This window comes from Pteropus alecto, unplaced genomic scaffold (genome assembly GCF_000325575.1).
Source record: "Pteropus alecto unplaced genomic scaffold, ASM32557v1 scaffold25, whole genome shotgun sequence".
NCBI classification, from domain to species: Eukaryota; Metazoa; Chordata; class Mammalia; order Chiroptera; family Pteropodidae; genus Pteropus; species Pteropus alecto.
In genome coordinates this window covers 31,711,465-31,717,990 of record NW_006441955.1, presented here as the reverse complement: position 1 = coordinate 31,717,990, position 6,526 = coordinate 31,711,465, and positions in this window count along the sequence as shown.

Below are 6,526 nucleotides of genomic sequence, written 5' to 3'. Positions count from 1 at the left end.
CCCGGCTCGCTCGCTCGCTCGCTCGTTCCCTCCGCGGCTCTTACACATGTGTTACTGACAGAGCAAAATCCCAACTACTCCCCGGCTCTGCCGTCGACGTCAGCGACCCTCAGCCACTGGGCGGCCGGATTGTTCAGGCGGAATAATAAAACCTGCCAATCCGGGGAAGGACAAAGGGATGCCTGAAACGAGACTCTGGGGGCGGGGGAGAGAGCCAGGCGGCAGAGCCGGCCGTGGAAGGAGAAGGGAAAGGCTCGAATCAGGTGGGGACAAGTGACCGGGGCGCCAGGGACCTCGCCAGGGCTGCCTTGCGCGGCCTAGGATCGCAAGCGGAGGCGCTGGGTGCAGCACCTGCTTTCTCAGCGCGCGGGGGACCCTTCGGGACCCGCACCCGTGTGCCCTTTGGGGATTGCCCTCCCTTCGCGCCTAGGCGACACCCGTAGGAAACTTATTTCACATCTTTCTCAGAAATGGGCCTCTTGCTGTTTTGGAAGAAAAGTCTTATCGAAATCTTAGGGCGGTGGACTTCACGCGCGCGCGCACACACACACACACAAACACACACACACGAGGTGATTAAAAAAAATTTTCTTTTTCACGGCGTTGGAGATTTATGAACCTTAGTGGAAGTTCAGTTAACAAGGTAAAACCAGTAAAGGAATCAATAGATCCTAAATACTTACCCCCTCCGCGTTAACCAGAGTATAAACCAAATGCCTAGTAGGCACTTCATAGATACTTAAATTGTTAGTGATAAAAAGATCACAATCCTTATTTTCGGAGTTGAGGAAAACTTCGGGGAGAAAGCCTTGCTCTTCTATGCATGCACCCCGCAGTGGAGGATGAGAGGCTGAATTTCCTATGGCCCTCAAAAGCAATGGAAGTAATTGCAAAATTTGCAATTTCACAGCCTCTGGAGAGTAAGGTCACTTCTAGTATAAATCAAGTTTTGAGGAATGCTTTTAGGGTGCTAGCCTGAGAGTGTCTTTCTAGGACCAAGGCTCAACCTAGATGCTTGAATACCTAGTCATTCAACTTTATCTTTCCTGCCAAATAGGTTTAATAAATCTCTGATCTGAGGCTAATATTAGGTCTGATTATTATTAGTAAGTTCCAGAGAGATTTTTCTGGTGGAAATTATCATGAAAGTGCAAAGCCCTTCTGCTAAGTATCATTAAGTAAAACCAGCCTTGTGGGACAAGTTTTCATATTGTATTACACTCAGCAGTGCTGGATTGGGGAAAGGAACCTGCAGGAGAATCTGGCTAGACAATGCAGATGTTAAACATCTATGGTTTTAGTGTCTGTGTGGGGATTTCTGTCTTTGAAACCATCAAAATGAAGGCTGCAAAAGAAACAGTAATCATTGCATATAACATCGAGCAGAGGACATGTTAAATACCAAATTGAATACTCATGTCTATATTTCTAGCACCTCAAAATCAAATGACTTAATTTTAGTGATTATTTAAAATTGCATTTTTATAATCAAGTCACTTTGTGCATGTATGAAAAACATTTTTGAAAAAAAAATCATTAAAACTATAATAGTAATTAAAATGTCCTGTACGGAAAACAGCTGCAGATGGGTGTGATTAAAGGAGGCCAACTTAAAAAGAGGTAATATTCCTTGAAGGTTAGTAAAGAAAACTCAATTAAACTAAATGAGGAAAGGAACCCCATAAACAAATAATGCACACCATTTAATTCTCGGGTTCAGTTTCAATTTATTAATAACTTATAATAATCAAAAGGAGATGACATAAGATCTTAGTGGACTACAATTAAGTTATGAATTGTCATGTACAAGTAAATTTCCTTTTCTGGGCCTTAATTTTTCTCATCTTCAAATGAGGGAATTAAACCAAATGGTGTTAATTTTTCCTCTTTTTTAAATGATTTTCTTAAACGGATCACGTAATACACAATTCTATAATGAAGTGTGATACTTTAGGTATTTCCCGAAGTATGTATACTAAAAAGAAATATTTCTTTTAAAAGGGAATGTTAGAAATTTAACCACGCACATGTTCGATATCACTGAGTGATTTCCCCAAAGGATCCATGTAGTTTCTGTGGAAGGAAAGGGGAGAACGATGGATGAAACTTTGAATATAGACCTCTAGGCTAGAAGGGGCATAGGAGGCGGTTTCAGTGTGTTAGTCTGTGTGGAGTGAGGTCTTTACATATGTCCCGGTAGATTAGAGAGGGTGGGAGTATATTACCAGAGAGCTTTATTTGCTGATGTTGTGGTTATAGAAATACAAAAGAGATAATGGCTAACAGTCTGTCTTCTGAGGGGTAGGAAGTAAATCCATTCACTGTAATAAAAATTCAGGTGTACTTTAACCACAGCGCCACCTCTGGGTAGTTTTTTTTTCTGCATTCTTTGCATTTTGTACTCTGCTCATCTGGGTAGTAAGATTTGTGGTCTAAAAGTAGAGTATCTGCTTGAATGAAAAGCAATGTCAGTTTTTTTATTTCCACGGATACTAAACTCACAAAAAGTGTGTAAATACACACAAGTTCATTATGGGTAACAGATTTCTGTATTCGGGTATTCTTCAAATATAAAACAGTGCTCAAAGGAATAATCCTGGTATATAGTAAAATTGCTTGAATTCAAAATAATTATGTTATATTGCACCCAGCAGTTCAAGATAACTGCTGATATCATACATTCAACACTCAGCCTACTTACCTACAATGAGAATAAAAGTTCAGTGCTTTGGAAAAGAAAGAGAAACTCAAATTGTTTTTTCTTGAATCTTAACTAAAGGTAGAAACCATATTGATCCTCGATCAAGCCCTCATGCCCCCTAATTGCCCCAAATTACTTGTCCATACCTTCCTTTCTTCTCATTTAAGTCCTTCAGTCATAATTATATCTCCATTCTCCAAGTGACAATTCTCTTAAGAATCTCCTATGAGCAACCAGAGGTTCAACACAGACCCATGATGCCTTCGATACCTTGAGAACAGTCAGACTATTTGACGCTGTTATGGCAGCCTGCAAGACAAAGTGACCAGCTATTTCTCAAGAAAAAAAATATTTTATTCTTTTAAAGTAAGTGCAAAACTTGTTTCAAACGCAGTTTTTTAGGAAGGATTTCCTTTTTTAATCTGCCTGTCTTTATTGCTGCTATCATGGGGATTCCTTGAAATCTAAAGGTTCAGCCAAGGTGAATCCAAAAAGTTTGCGTCTAGGACAGTTCCAAAATGTAAAAGAGTAGAGAGAAGAAGAGGGAAAGGTAGTTACCTTACCAAAAGATGTAATGAGAAAACCCAGGGAGGAAGAATGGTAGTTACATCTCGGACAGTTTTGTGTGGTGGTGGTGTCTGGGAGTGGAGGTGGGAGTTTGGGGGCAGGTACTGCATGATAAGTAGAGTTAGGGAAAATGCTGCAGCATTTGACAATAGGGGTTTATAGCAAACAACATATCTAAAAATCTACATTTCCAGGAACCATATCCTGGCTTTAAATATTAATAATATTACTTTAAATTTACCGACTGCCTGCGTTTTGTTAGTATTTCTCAAAATCTCTTACAAATATCTCACTAAACGTTTCATGTGATAAAGGAGTAGGTAGTTGCTGTATTAGAACAATCTTATCTTTTTTTTTTAAAGCAATCCAGATATCTACATTTGGTAAATGTTCCACCAAACTATATTAATCAATATATAAGAAGTTCTATCTTAAGCTCTCTTTTATATGGTAATATAAAAGAATAGTGAAGTTGATTTTATTGCGATAAAATAATTATAAAATCACTGAAGAAAAAGCATTGATATTGTGATTAGAAATATAATTTAAGATGTAGATTTTGCTTTTAATTATTTTATTTAGACATTTGAAACTCCTGGGAATGATAGAAAAGGTGAAAAAGATGATGACAAAGAAGAAAATACATCTGTGATAATTATTTTGCCTGATATAGCAAGGCCACTTTTATTATGGTGGCAGGAAATGACTCACTTTCGTCATCTATATTTAGTAGGGTGGGAACAGAACCTTAAAAGTCCCCCAGATCTTCCTCAGAGCTATCAGTAAATCTTAATATATGAATACATTTCATATGAGGATATCAAGAAAAAATTATTTGGCTTGTTTATGGTACCTACTTCTAGGACTGAATATTGTCAACAATATTCAAGCACAAGTGATATTCTACATATATTATTGCAAATAAATTATCAGACTATACACATGGGTATCCTATATGTTCATTAGGGTCTTCTGAATGGTCCAATGGGTCAACAGGCAATGCTTATTGAAAGTTGAGTTAAATTTTACTACGGATAAATTTTATTTTAAAATAGTTACAAAAGAGTGTATATAGATGCCCGGGTCATTTATATATATGTGAGGTGAAGTACTAAAATATGTATCAGAATTATAAATCCAATAGAAAATAGAAATTCCATTTAACATTAATTACAGTTCCTCTCCAAGACGATGGAAATGAGCATTTATTGATGGAGAAACTAAAGCATTAAAACATAATTTATTCCCCCTTATGTTTCCACTAACTGTTCTTGGTAAAAGAAAGGCTAATAATTCAGAAATTTCAAGTGCCCAAAACCACAGCTTCTTCAGTTAGTGTCACTTTTAATTATATTATTGCAATAATTAAGCTTTTTCTTTATGTAGATTTGTAATAAAATGTAATATTTTAAAGTATAATACTGGTCTCTGCTCACAAAAAAAGTTGATGAAAATATGATAATATTTATTCATCTAATTGTAACGAATGACCCTGGTGGAATTAGGAAAGTTCAATCCATAGCTGTCCATAGACATGAAAAACACACATTTCTACTCTATATAGTGCCATAAATTTTTTAGAATAAAAAGAACAACTAGATATGGATTTTTTTAAAATAATAAAATTGGATAACTCAATTGACTAAAATGTGTTCCCTCCACGCAGAGGTACACATTATAACGTCATCATTTATATTTCTCAACATAAATCAAATTTCATAATAAAATTGTTTTTGATGAATCACCACTTCTTTTCTAGCTTCAAAACATTCTGACAGAGAAAGCAAATTTGTCGATTTCTCTTTGTGATAAGAAATCACTGAAAATATATTTAAGTCTAAGATGATAATTTTGTGAGGAAAGTTTCCTTTTTAAAAAGCATATTCAAGTGAAACCATTTTAAAATTTGGGAAAACAACTCAAGAATAAAAGAATGAAATAGACTTTCTTTTCGGCATTTTTTCAGAACCATCTGTTGTGCTCTCTTACAATAAGGCCAGAAGTCATTACAGAGCAATACCCTGGAAACAATTGGCTTCAAAAAATAAAAAGAAAACTTAAACAACACTACCTTTGTACATGTTTGTTCTAATTAGAGGGTTAAAACATCCAAGCATTGTATCCAGATGCCTCTCTCTGTCCTGTTTTTATTGCTTTTTTCCACTGAGATAACATTTAACGCTGCATTGAAATTCCTACTCACTGCTTGTGTCCAGTAGTAAATCCTGGCACATTATTAGAATATCTGCCTGTTATCAGCTCAGTCAGGGAATGAATTATTGACTATAACTCATTGCTGGGAAGACTACGTATGACACTCCAGTGAAGTTTTGATAATTTCTAGAAGTCATGATAATTTATGGAGGGGGTTTTGATTGATCTCCCACCACCTATTTTGCACCTATCAGTAAATAGGACACATATTGATGGCCTGCTTGAAGTTCATTAACAATATGGGAAATTCACAACTTAAGCATTTTTTTTCCTCAGTACAATTTCTATTAAAACAATAACTCAGTTTCTATTAATTTTCTTCTGTGTGGTTTATCCATGGGAGTAGGGAATCATAGATCTAGACTATTGAATGCAGAGTATCACTATTCTAATAATTATTTAAATATATTCTTCATTTGTAGTTATACCAGCCTCTACCTTTTGGAAAAAGAGCCCTGAGACCATTGGAACAAATGAGGATGGGGCAAAACTTACAATGAAAGATTTTAAAGACTGTCTTCAAGTGTTAGGATCCAACTGATAAATAAAAGATAATTTTTTACATTAACAGCTAGTAAGTAAATTACTTATCATATGAAAGAATGCTTGTGATATATTTGATATAAAAGTTACAGATACCATTTAATGTGATGTAACTGTAATTTTAAAGTTCATTTGTCAGAACATTAAATAATAATCATTAACAATCACAACTTTCTTTTAATTTAGGTTTATTTTCTTCCTGTTTCCTTTTTGCTACATTCTCTAAACTCAATTATTTCTCAGTATAAACTCTATTGGACAAATGTTTCCCTTATTTCTTTACTGAGTTTTCATCATTACGGTTTCATTATTGTTTTATTTACTATAAAAATTGCTTCCTAAAAAATAACCTGTATTTCGAACTCTTAATATATACCATGCAATATAGGAAATGATATAAATAATAATTTGAAGTTTAATAGTTATGTCCAAGATGACATTTAAAGCATGTCTAATTTCTAGTAATTTCAGCTTATACCCAAATAGTATTTAGTAATCTGA